This window comes from Hemitrygon akajei, chromosome 13, assembly GCF_048418815.1.
Source record: "Hemitrygon akajei chromosome 13, sHemAka1.3, whole genome shotgun sequence".
Lineage (NCBI taxonomy): Eukaryota > Metazoa > Chordata > Chondrichthyes > Myliobatiformes > Dasyatidae > Hemitrygon > Hemitrygon akajei.
In genome coordinates this window covers 63642908-63656459 of record NC_133136.1, presented here as the reverse complement: position 1 = coordinate 63656459, position 13552 = coordinate 63642908, and the positions used below count along the sequence as shown (strand labels likewise).

Genomic DNA, 13552 nt, shown 5'->3' with positions numbered 1-13552 from the left:
TGAACCTTCGCTGTACTCCCTCTATGGCAAGAATGTCTTTCCTCAGATTAGGGGACCAAAACTGCACACAATACTCTCAGTGCGGTCTCACCAAGGCCTTGTACAACTGCAGTAGAAACTCCCTGCTCCTGTACTCAAATCCTTTTGCTATGAATGCCAACATACCATTTGCCTTTTTCACCGCCTGCTGTACCTGCATGCCCAACTTCAATGACTGGTGTACAATGACACCCAGGTCTCGTTGCATCTCCCCTTTTCCTAATCGGCCACCGTTCAGATAATAATCTGTTTTCCTGTTCTTGCAACCAAAGTGGATAACCTCACATTTATCCACATTAAATTGCATTTGCCATGAATTTGTCCACTCACCTAACCTATCCAAGTCACCCTGCATCCTCTTAGCATCCTCCTCACAGCTAACACCGCCGCCCAGCTTCATGTCATCCGCAAACTTGGAGATGCTACATTTAATTCCCTCGTCTAAATCATTAATATATATTGTAAACAACTGGGGTCCCAGCACTGAGCCTTGCGGTACCCCACTAGTCACTGCCTGCCATTCTGAAAAGGTCCCATTTACTCCCACTCTTTGCTTCCTGTCTGCCAACCAATTCTCTATCCACATCAATACCATACGCCCAATACCATGTGCTTTAAGTTTGCACACTAATCTCCTGTGTGGGACCTTGTCAAAAGCCTTTTGAAAATCTAAATATACCACATCCACTGGCTCTCCCCTATCCACTCTACTAGTTACATCTTCAAAAAATTCTATAAGATCCATCAGACATGATTTTCCTTTCACAAATCCATGCTGACTTTGTCCGATGATTTATCCTCTTTCCAAATGTGCTGTTGTCACATCTTTGATAACCAACTCTAGCATTTTCCCCACCACCGATGTCAGACTAACCGGTCTATAATTCCCCGGTTTCTCTCTCCCTCCTTTTTTAAAAAGTGGGGTTACATTAGCCACCCTCCAATCCTCAGGAACTAATCCAGAATCTAAGGAGTTTTGAAAAATTATCACTAATGCATCCATTATTTCTTGGGCTACTTCCTTAAGCACTCTGGGATGCAGACCATCTGGCCCTGGGGATTTATCTGCCTTTAATCCCTTCAATTTACCTAATACCACTTCCCTACTAACATGTATTTCCCTCAGTTCCTCCATCTCACTAGACCCTCGGTCCCTTACTATTTCTGGAAGATTATTTATGTCCTCCTTAGTGAAGCCAGAACCAAAGTAGTTATTCAATTGGTCTGCCATGTCTTTGTTCCCTATGATCAACTCACCTGTTTCTGGCTGTAAAGGACCTACATTTGTCTTGACCAATCTTTTTCTTTTCACGTATCTATAAAAGTTTTTACAGTCAGTTTTTAAGTTCCCTGCCAGCTTTCTCTCATAATCGTTTTTCCCTTTCCTAATTAAGCCCTTTGTCCTCCTCTGCTGGTCTCTGAATTTCTCCCAGTCCTCAGGTGTGCCACTTTTTTTTGCTAATTTATATGTTTCTTTTTTGGACTTGATACTATCCCTAATTTCCCTTGTCAGCCACGGGTGCACTACCTTGTCTGGTTTAATCTTTTGCCAAACTGGGATGAACAATTGTTGTAGTTCATCCATGCGATCTTTAAATGCTTGCCATTGCATATCCACCATCAACCCTTTAAGTATCATTTGCCAGTCTATCTTAGCTAATTCACGTCTCATACCTTCAAAGTTACCCTTCTTTAAGTTCAGAACCTTTGTTTCTGAATTAACTATGTCACTCTCCATCTTAATGAAGAATTCCACCATATTATGGTCACTTTTACCCAAGGGGCCTCGCACGACAAGATTGCTAACTAACTCTTCCTCATTGCTCAATACCCGATCTAGAATGGCCTGCTCTCTAGTTGGTTCCTCAACGTTGGTTCAGAAAACCATCCCGCATACATTCCAAGAAATCCTCTTCCTCAGCACCCTTACCAATTTGGTTCACCCAATCTATATGTAGATTGAAGTCACCCATTATAACTACTGTTCCTTTATTGCACGCATTTCTAATTTCCTGTTTAATGCCATCCCCAATCTCACTACTACTGTTAGGTGGCCTGTACGCAACTCCCACCAGCGTTTTCTGTCCCTTAGTGTTATGCAGCTCTACCCATATTGATTCCACATCCTCCAAGCTAATGTCCTTCCTTTCTATTGCGTTAATCTCCTCTCTAACCAGCAATGCTACCCCACCTCCTTTTCTTTCCTGTCTATCCCTCCTGAATATTGAATATCCCTGGATGTTGAGCTCCCATCCTTGGTCACCCTGGAGCCATGTCTCTGTGATCCCAACTATAACATATTTATTAATAACTATCTGCACATTCAATTCATCCACCTTGTTACAAATGCTCCTCGCATTGACACACTAAGCCTTCAGGCTTGTTTTTACAATACTCTTAGCCCTTATACAATTATGTTGAAAAGTGGCTCTTTTTGCTTTTTGCCCTGGATTTGCCTGCCTGCCACTTTTACTTTTCACCTTACTACTTTTTGCTTCTATCCTCATTTTACACCCCTCTGTCTTTCTGCACTTGTTCCCATCCCCCTGCCACATTAGCTTAAAGCCTCCTGTACAGCAGTAGCAAACGCTCCCCCTAGGACATTGGTTCCAGTCCAGCCCAGGTGCAGACCGTCCTGTTTATACCAGTCCCACCTCCCCCAGAACTGGTTCCAATGCCCCAAAAATTTGAAGCCCTCCCCCTTGCACCATTTTTCAAGCTACGTATTCATCTGAAATATCCTCCTATTTCTACTCTGACTAGCACGTAGCACTGGTAGTAATCCAGAGATTATTACCTTTGTGGTCCTACTTTTTAGTTTATCTCCTAACTCCCTAAATTCACCTTGTAGGACCTCATCCCGTTTTTTACCTATATCATTGGTACCTATGTGCACCACGACCACTGGCTGTTCACCCTCCCATTCCAGAATGTCCTGCAGCCGCTCAGAGACATCCTTGACCCTTGCACCAGGGAGGCAACATACCATCCTGGAGTCTCATTTGCGGCCACAGAAACACCTATCTATTCCCCTTACAATCAAATCCCCTATCACTACAGCTCTCCCACTCCTTTTCCTTCCCTCCTGTGCCGCAGAGCCACCCATGGTGCAATGAACTCGGCTGCTGCTGCCTTCCCCTGATGAGACATCTCCCCCAACAGTATCCAAAACAGTATATCTGTTTAGGAGGGAGATGACCTCAGGGGACTCCTGCACTACCTGCCTACTGCTACGCTGTCTAGTGCCCACCCCTTCCCTTTCTGCCTGTGTAGCCTTTATCTGCAGTGTGGCCAACTCACTGAACGTGCTATTCACGACTTTCTCAGCATCGCGGATGCTCCAGTATGAATCCAATCGCAGCTCCAGACGCTCAATGCGGTCTGCCCGAAGCTGCAGTTGGACACACTTCCTGAACACATAGTCGTCAGGGACACTGGAAGTATCCCTGATTTCCCACATGCTGCAGGATGAACAAACCACGGGGCCGATCTCAGCTGCCATGATCTACCCAATACTTGCCTGAACTTTTGAAACTTTCTCCTTTGAAAGGAACTTACCTGGCCTTACCTCACTTGGAGTGAAGCTCGTCCTCAGCCTCTTCTCGTCAAAGCCTCAAATCTCCACTCCTTCACTTTCCACAGGTCGCTCCGCTTGAAGTAACCCTCTATTTATTTGTTTGAGCTTTTCAAACTGCTTGGTCACCTGACCTCGATTGCCCAATCAGCTGCTTTCTGCTGAGTCTGAGCTATTCAAATATTGATTGTCTAATCAACAACTTTCTGCTGAGCTATTCAAATCTTGATTGACTTGATCGCACAGTCCAATTGCCAAAACTCCAGAATCTCTCGAGTCAAAGCCTCAAATTTCCACTCCTTCACTGGCCCACTCACTCACTGGCTGCTTTCCACAGGCTGCTCCGCTTGAGGTAACCCTCAATTTATTTGTTTGAGCTTTTCAAACTTTTAGGATGCCAATTAAGTAGCCAACATTGTCTTGAATGGTGTTGAGTTTTTCACTTGATAGTTGCTGATGTTACACATTCAGGCTAGTGGTGAGGATTCCATCATGTTCCTGAATTGTGCCTAATAAATGGCAAAAAAGGCATTGAGGCATCAGGAATCTAGACACCCACATTAGGGTACCCAGCCTTTGACCTGTTCTTGTAACCATGGCATTGATGCAACTGGTTCAGTTGAGTTTCTGGTGTGGTCTAGAACTTGCTGCATGAAGCCCTGTCTATTTGATTTGCTGACAAGTTGTGAATGGAATTGAAGATTGTACACTCATCATTGAGTATTCATTTTTCTGATGTTATAATTAAATGAAGGTTATTGATGAAGTAGCTGAGATAACTGGGTGCAAGATGTTGTTCAGAGGAATTCCTACAATAATATCCTGGGGCTAGGATAATTGATGTCTAACAATCGCAAATGTTCTCATTCGTACAAGCTGTAACTTCAGCCACTGGAGAATTTTCCTTTTGATGCCCATTAACTTCAGTTTTACATAGTCCATGTCCAGTCAAATGCTGCCTAAACGTCAAGGGCAGTCATTGTCACATTGCCTTTAGAATTCACCTCTCTGCTCTGCATTTGGGCCAGGATTGTGGTGAGGTCTGGAGCTGACTAATCCTGATGATACCCAAACTGGGCATTAATAAGTTAGGATCTGATGAGTGGCAGCCATCAATTTTCTGATGGTTGAGTAAAATGACTGGATAATAATTAGCTGGATTGGATCTGACCTGCTTTTCATGAACAGGAGATATCTGGGTAATTTTCCACATTGTTGGGTAGGTAATACTGTTGTAACTGTACTGGAAATGTGTAGCTAGAGGTATAGTTAGCTACTGAACACACTTCTAGTACTATAGTTGGAATAATGTCTGTTCAAGTCAAGACAAGTCACCTTTTATTGTCATTTCGACCGTAACTGCTGGTACAGTACACAGTAAAAATGAGACAATGTTTTTCAGGACCATGGTGCTACATGAGACAATATAAAAACTAAACTGAAACTACGTGAAACAACACAAAAATTACACTAGACTACAGACCTACACAGGACTGCATAAAGTGCACAAAACAGTGCAGGCAGTACAATTAATAGGTAGTACAATAAAGACAGTAGGCACAGTAGAGGGCAGTAGGTTGGTGTCAATCCAGGCTCTGGGTATTGAGGAGTCTGATGACTTGGGGGAAGAAACTGTTACACAGTCTGGTCGTGAGAGCCCGAATACTTTGGTGCCTTTTGCCAGATGGTAGGAGGGAGAAGAGTTGCCATTGTCTTTGCCATATCTCGAGCTTTCAGCTGTTTCTTGACATCATGAGGAATGAACCAAATTGTCTGGAGACTGACTTTTATTATGGTTCGGATTACAAGAAGAAACTGAGGTAGGCGAATAAGCTCTTGTCAAGGGCTTGCGTCAACCTGATGCAAAAAAATAACAGAATAAGCAGGGGAAAAGGAAAACTGCACTAGCTCAGCAGTAAAAGTGATAGGAAGTACACAAGTACATCCCCTCTCAAAACAATTAATCCAATTAATTTCCACAGCTCCCTTGAAGTCATCAGATAGAAACATTTTTAGAAAAACACAAGGAAGTGCTGAAGAAGGGTCTTGGCCCAAACCATCAAAATTTTATTCATTTCTGTAGATGCTGCCTGAGCTGTTGTGTTCCTACAGCATTTTGTGTATGTGATCTGGATTTCCAGCATCTGCAGACTTTCTCATGTTTGGGAAGTTATGATGCAGATTTGATCTAAGCTCTCTTCTCAATAACCTATGTGTGTGTGTATTTCTATATTGCAATTTTTTTGTTTTATTATTATTATGTATTGCTACCGCCAAACAATATATTTCATGACATATGCCAGTGATATGATTCTGATTTTGAAGCCATGGATCAAAAGTCATTGAGGTATTTCAGATCACTTTAGTTGCATTTGGGTGGAACAAAACATTGCCACATGACTTCAGAGACCTTGTTATTGTATCACTGTCCAAAAATAAAGAGAACCAAGCTGATTGTAAAAATTAAGGAGGCATTTTTCTCCTTTGTATATATGGAAAACTTGAGCTAATACTCTAATAACTAGATTTCAAACAGCTGGGGAGAATATTGAAAAGACTCAGTGTAACTATACACCAGGCTGTTACCCTATGTACATTGATCTTTTTTGGAAGGGATGTTCCAGGAGAATTGTTAAAGCAGAATATGGACCTGCTTTAACCTGCCTTGACTAAAGCCTTCGAAATATTCAGCAAAAAGTCTGTAGGTTATTTTCCACAAATTAGTCTGGCCAGCAAATTTTATGCAAATCATCCATTTGTTGCATGAACACATATATAAGCTAGATCTCTCTGACAATGACTCTCTGAAGCATTCAAAATTACTAACTGAGCAAAACGGGCTTGCATATTGCCCCAGATCAACTTGTTATTTGTCTGTGTCCTTAATCCTGCCAAAAGGCATTTGGATCTGGGGAGTTAGGTCACTTAAATCTTTGAAACGTCAAGTATAAGATCAAGCTACTGGGAAATGGGTTAGATTTTATTCTGAGTCACTCTTAACAGGTGATTGCATGCTAATGACTCTCGGACATAAAAGAGAGTCAGTGGATATTGTTTACTTGGATTTTCAGAAGGCCTTTGAGAAGGTGCCACATATGATGCTGCTAAATGTGACAGAAGTCCATGATATTACAACAAAAATACTAACATAGACAGAAGATATCTGACTGGCAGAAGTCAAAGAATGTGAATAAAGGGAGCTTTTTCTGATTGGCTGCTGGAGACATGCTGTTCTGTAGGGTCAGGGTTCTGTCCTCTACTTTTGACATTATATGTTAATTATCTCAATGATAGGACTGACAGCATTGATCTGTCCACATTTGGAGTATTGTGACCAAATTTACAATAGGTCAAGCGAGGGTGGTGTTGTAGAAGTAACGAGTCTGCAAAAGGACTTGGACGGATTAGGAAAATGGGCAAAGAAGTGGCAGGTGGAATTCTGTGTAGGGACGTGTTTGGTAGTATTCTAGAAGGAATAAAGGCGTATACTATTTTCTAAACAGGAAGTGGATTCAGAAATTGAAGGTGCAAAGAGATTGGGAATGTTGGTGCAGGATTCCCTAGATTTAACTTGAAGGTTGGGTCACTAATAAGGAAAACAAATTGGAATGTTAGCATTCATTTTGCTAGGACTAGAATATAAAGGCAAGGATGTAATGATAAGGCTTTATAAGGCATTGGTCAGACCACATTTGGAGTATTGTGAACCATTTTGCATCCCATATCTAAGGAAGGATGTGTCTGTATTAAGAAGGGTCCAGAGGAGGTTTACAAAAATGATACCAGGTGTGGAAGGTTAAAGAGAACCATTTGATGACTCTCGGCCTGTATTCACTGGAGTTTAGAAGAAACCTACCAGTTATTGAAAAGCCTGGAAGAGTGGAAATGGAGAGGATATTTTCAATATTAGGAGAGTCTAAGGCCGGAGGGCACAGCCTCAGAATAGAAGGGTATTCCTTTAGAACAGAGAGGAGGAGGAATTTATTTAGCTAGAGTGCGGTAAATTTGTGAATTCATTGCCACAGATGGTTGTGGAAGCTAGACCATTGAATATATTTAAAGCAGAGGTTGATACATTCTTGATTAGTAAGGGCATCAAAGGTTACAGGAAGAAGGCAGGAGATTGAGGTTGAGAGGGAAAATTAATCGGCCATGATCAAATGTCAAAGCAGAATCGATGGGCCAAATGGCCTAATTCTGCTCCTATTTCTTATGGTCTTTGTAAATGTCCTGAAGAGTGGAAAGTTCAGATCTACAGATGCACTGGGCTGTCCACACTCTCTCTGCAGAGTCCTGTGATTGAGGGAAGCACAGTTTCTATACCAGACAGTGATGCAGCAGTCAGGATGCTCTCAATTGTGCCCCTGTGGAAAGTTCTTAGGATTTGCGGGCCCATACCAAACTTGTTCAACCATCTGAAGTGAAAGAGGTGCTGTTTTGCCGCCTTCACCACACAGCTGGTATGTACAGTCCACATGAGATCCTCGATGATGTGTAAACCGAGGATCTGAAAGGTGTTCACCCTCTCAACACCAGATCCATTGATGTCTATAGGGGTTAGCCTGTCTCCATTCCTCCTGTAGTCCACAACCAGCTCTTTTGTTTTTGTGACATTGAGGGAGAGGTTGTTTTCTTGACACCATTGTGTCAGGGTGATGACTTCTTCCCTGTAGGTTGTCTCATTATTATTTGAGATTAGGCCAATCAGTGTGTTGTCAGCAAATTTAATTAGCAGATTAAAGCTGTGGGTGGCGACACAGTCATGGGTACACAGGGAGTAAAGGAGGGGGCTCAGGATACAGCCCTGAGGGGCACCTGTGTTGAGGGTCAGAAGGGCAGAGGTGAGGGAGCCGACTCTTACCACCTGCTGGCGATCTGACAGGAAGTCCAGGATCCAGCTGCACAAGGCAGGGTGAAGGCCGAGGTCTCTGAGCTTCTTGTCAAACCTGGAGGGAAAGATGGGAATGAAGAAAGCAGAACATAGAACAGTACAGAGCAGGAGCAGACCATTCAGTCTGCAATGTCTGTGCTGGTCGCAACACAAATTTAAACTGCACATCCTTCAAATCCCAGCTGCTTTCTGTTTTTGTGCCTGTATAAATGTTATTAACCAGAGCTATTGTATCTGCTACAATTAATTTTCCAGCAGTGCTTTCCAGGCACCCACCAATCTACATGTAAAATACCTGTCGTGTAAATTTCTTTTAAACTTTTTCCTCTCACCTTAAAGTTAAGCCCCCTAGTATTTGAAACTTCTACCCAGTCTTTCATAGCTTTATATACTTTGAAGAGTTTGCTGCTTAGCCTCAAATGCTCCAGAGAAAACATTCATTCATTCAACCTCTCCTTGTAGCTAAAACTTACTCGCCCAGTGAACCTCTTTTGCATCCTCTCCAAAGCCTTCACGTCTTTCATGTAGTGCAGTGATCAGAATTGTACACAGTACACCAAATGTGGCCTGACCAAATTTTGTATTTTGCTGCATCTTGACTTCCCAATGCTTCAACTGATTACCTATGCCATGCACCTACTTTACCATTATACCATCTGTTATGTGACCGGCAACAATGAATATAAAATTGAGTCAGGTTTTATAAACAAACATAAACATTTATTAAACTCTGCTCAACAAAAGTGAAAAGTAAACAAACGACTAACTTAACCGGAAGTTAACTGCTATACGGCAACTTAACAAACAGCCAAACTCTGCAATAGTTCTTAAAGTGGTAAATTCGAAAGTCCAAGTGATTTATACAGTACGTGAGGAGAGACTTTACTGCAACAATAATTTCTCCGAAGAAAATGACGAATCTGCTGATCCCAGCCGAGAGATGCTTTGACCAAAGGATTCACGACAAAGGAAATAAAACGGTTTAAAGGAACTGACCTTTTGCTGCTGGAAGGTGAACACTGCACAAACCCTCCTGATCTTGCAGGGGTTATCTCAGATGCAGGTCACTATTCCTGAACGAAGATTCAATAAGGTCGATCCTTTATAAAACTGCTGAACGACACCAACTTTACTCAATCCTGCGGGTTCCCGTACTTCGGCAAAGTCTTCACTCTCCAACTCGACTGTAAAGGTAAATCAAAGATGCAACAAACCAGAAGCAGCAGCAATTGGCGAAACTGCTGGCACAACGGTTTTTTGCTCCTTACAATAGAAAGAAAAAACTGCACTTTAAAAACGAAACTGCGTCATGAGACGAATACGCAGCAAAACTAACTATCGAACTAACCCCGAACAAACTGCATCACAGCAGGGGTTTCCCCTTATATACCTGTTGGAACATTACATCATGTGACCACACACTGGCAGGAAAATTACATCATGTGACCTCACTGGCGGGAAAATTACATCACCCCACCATCACAAGGCAATTACATCATGCTCACAAGATACTCAATTACATCATGGTCATAAGACAGTCACAAGATACCCACGGGGTATGTAACACATCAATGTCTTGCCACTTTCAGCGAGTTATTGACTTGCACCCCAAGATCCCTCTGTACATCAGTGCTCCTAAGGATCCTGCTGTGTACTATATACTAATTCTGAAGCATGAAGTACCACACTTCATACTTGTCTGAATTAAACTCCATCATTATTTATTTACATTTCAGGTGGTTTAGTCAACCCTTTCATATTTCTGTCCAAGAAGTCCCAGCACAGATTCTTACAGAACACTACTGGTCACAGACTTTCAGTCAGAATAATGGCCCCCCTGCCCCCCCCCCACCAATGGTGTTTGTTATTGAGGGATAGTGCAGAGCATTCCAGGACACCAGCATGCAGGACACTCAACTGAGCTTTATTGTAGAATATGTGAACTCCTCCCATGTGGGAGTTTCTGACTGAATAATAAAAAAAAACTAGGTATATACTTCTTGTCTTTAGAACTGCAGTGAAATTACAGTCACTGAAATTGAGCAATTCAGTTCACTTTACCTATCGCACCTACCTTAGGCTCCTTACTGAAAATAAAAAGAATTGACATTATAACTGTCTTCCTCTTTGTTTTTAAAGGTCTCTCTGTTTGTTTTCCACCCTTTTCCACCAGTCTAATTTTGTGAAATGTTTTCAACATTAGAATTCTTTTTTTAAAAAAAACTAAATCTAATGGAGGTCAGGGTAGTCAACCTGAAAACTCCGGCAAAGTGAGAGGATTATTCAGCCTCTTTAGTCACTTGCCCCAAGCTATTAGACTATGGAGTATATTTTGCAGTGTGACAGATAAACAACCTAGTATAGGTTTCAGGAAGTGTTGGGAGTGGATGGAGAGCTGTGTCCACTCTATTTCTTTCTCTACCTTTCGTGGACTTTGAAGGTGCATGAGCACATGAATGTCCTGCCTGATGTCACTTGTGATGTTCTGATCACAAACCATCATGGTCCATGCTGCTAGACTATTGTTCCTTTGGTGAATTGGTCTGAAACCCAAATATCTTCACCACTCCTCAGCAGCAAAGAAGACTTTTCTCTGTCTGAGATCATGCATACTCTTCGCTTTCTCACGCTGTGTTGTCTCAAACTTTCTCACTTTGTCTAAGTCCAGGAAGTGTGGTTGGCAAAGCAAAGGAAGAATGGGCAGGCTTGTTCTCAGTCTCAGGCCCGCTGACAGTTCTGATGGACTGTAGCCATTCACAAGAGGCGTGGAGCAATAAGCTAGCAGTGTTTTGTAGGGGTATTTTGCCGTCAGTCGGAAACTCTTAACAGTTTCCACTGCTCTTTCAGCTTCCCCATTTGCCAGTGGATACTGTGGACTGATTGTCTGGTGTTTGAACTCATTGTCCCTTGCAAAGGCTTTGAATTCTGAGTAGCAGAACAGTGTACCATTGTCTGATACAAGTGTCTCTGGTATTCCACGGTGAGCAAAATACAGCTCTGAGCTGTTGCATAGCTGCTGCTGAGAATGTAGAGAACAGCTTGGACACCTCAACATTCCACAAGATGTAACCCACAGCTCTCTTTTCAGCTCGAAAATGTTTGATCCTGCATTTTGCCATGGAAAGTGGGAATTCTGTGGGACAGAGAGTTTCAGTGTGATATTTGGGCAGTTTTCTCCATGCTTCACATAATCTCCCAGCTGTGCGCTCAGACCAGGACACCATATGGACTGCCTTGCTGTTGTGACATTTTTCGATGCCTTGATGTCCTTGGTGGATTTAACTGACAGACTCATAGAAGCAGGAATGACGAGTCTGGAACCCTTTTGCGGCAAACCATCAAGAACGGTGAGAGCATCTCTTTCAAGCCAGGAAGGCCTTGAGTCTGTGAGCTCTTTTTGGAACAGCTGGCCATCCATACTCACAGTATTGCATGACCTTGCTGGAGATACTGGGCCTTTTTTCAACTCAGCATGAATTTTGTCCAGTTAAGGTGGCGCTACTGATCACGTGAGATAGTTCACTGGTAGTGCAAAAGGCAAGAAATTCAACTAATAACACTTTATTTGAAATTACCGCCACAAACAATGAAGAGGAGAGTGAAGGTGAAGCCTCTTGGCACACAATGCTGCTAAGTTGCAGAATCGACGCAGATGTAGTGAGCCATTTGGAGATGAGAAGTCGAGGCAGAGGAGCTCCGATGCCTGTACAACTGATACGAGTGCAGGGATGGATCGCTCTGAGTGTACTCAATGTATGCTCAACTGAGGGCAGAATAAATTTCTCCTGCCTCACTGCATTATTAAGCTTCCATTGAACTCAATATACAAGTTTGCTGATGACACCATAATTGTAGTCCGCATCATATTTGTATTTGTATTTGTATTCAATTTTGTTAAATCAACACAGAACCTTACTGTGCATCTGGCTTGGGTACAGGAACAATGCCTGCACACCACTCAGTAGGCCTCTTTACTCTGGTTATGATGTCAAGTGCCTCCATCCTCTCAAGTTCAGCTTTGACTCTGTTCATCATTGGGACTGGCACATGCCTCATTGTGGTCAGAGCACAGGGCATTACTCCTGGCCTCAGTTGGTTAAAGTACTCTTCCTTTAGTACCCCCAGGCCTGTGAACAACTCCAGGTACTTCTCCTGCCACTGAACATTGTTTAGCGAATCCAACCTTGCAAAGAGGTTCACCTTCTCGATGGCATGTCTTCCCAGTAGTGGTGAGAAGAGATTCTGGATAACATAAACATCTTCTTTTAACTGATTCTCATTTTTACAGATGGAAGTAGTAAACATTACTTTCACACTGAGCTTATGCTTCCCTGACCCCATGAGTACTTTCTTTGTTGGGTTTAGCATAATGCCTGTATTCTTTGAAAGTTTTGTGAGCAGACATTTGGGGATGGCTGTGACGTCTGCCCCAGTGCCCATTTTGAATGTCATTGCATTATGTTGTAACTGAGCCATAATACACCAGCCTTGTCTATTTGAATTTAGAGCCCCAAGGAAAGTGCTCTCTCCATCTGAATCATGGTCTTCTTAGAGCTTCGGAAGAACTATTTTTGAGTGACACAGGCTACCTCTGAGTGACAATGGCCAACTATAGCATTGGTGGCATTTCATTGCTTTTCTTGGCAGAGCTCATTATCATGGAATGAAGAATTGCCGCATCTCCTGCAGTTGGATATTTTACCTGTTCTTTGTTTTACTTGTCTGTTTTATTTAAGCTGAGCTCTACTGTCACATCTTTCTGTAGTCCTTCTGACTGCACCTTATTTGTACCCTTCCTTTTGTACAGCTTCTAGCTTTACCTCAGCATTGTTTTCATGCTTGAGTTCTGCCTGTTGCTGATGAATGTTCTCATAAGGATATAGGACCGCTAGAAAATGAGGCTGGGAAAATAATAATATGGGACAAGGAGATAGCAGATGAACTAAATAAGTATTTTGCAATAGTCTTCACTGTGGAAGACACTAGCAGTGTGCCAGTTGTTGAAGGGTGCGAGGGAAGAGAAGTCAGTGCAGTTATTATTACTATTA

The 13552-nt window shown here is 42.5% G+C and overlaps 1 long non-coding RNA gene across 1 annotated transcript; it reads right to left on the bottom strand.

Moving 5' to 3' along the window:
* Nucleotides 1-5043: 5043 nt before the first annotated feature.
* Nucleotides 5044-9608, bottom strand: LOC140737506 (uncharacterized). Its single transcript, XR_012101175.1, has 3 exons — nt 9501-9608; nt 8475-8559; nt 5044-5470 (listed from the first exon to the last, which is right to left on the bottom strand). It is a non-coding gene; the product is annotated as an uncharacterized lncRNA (long non-coding RNA).
* Nucleotides 9609-13552: the final 3944 nt, after the last annotated feature.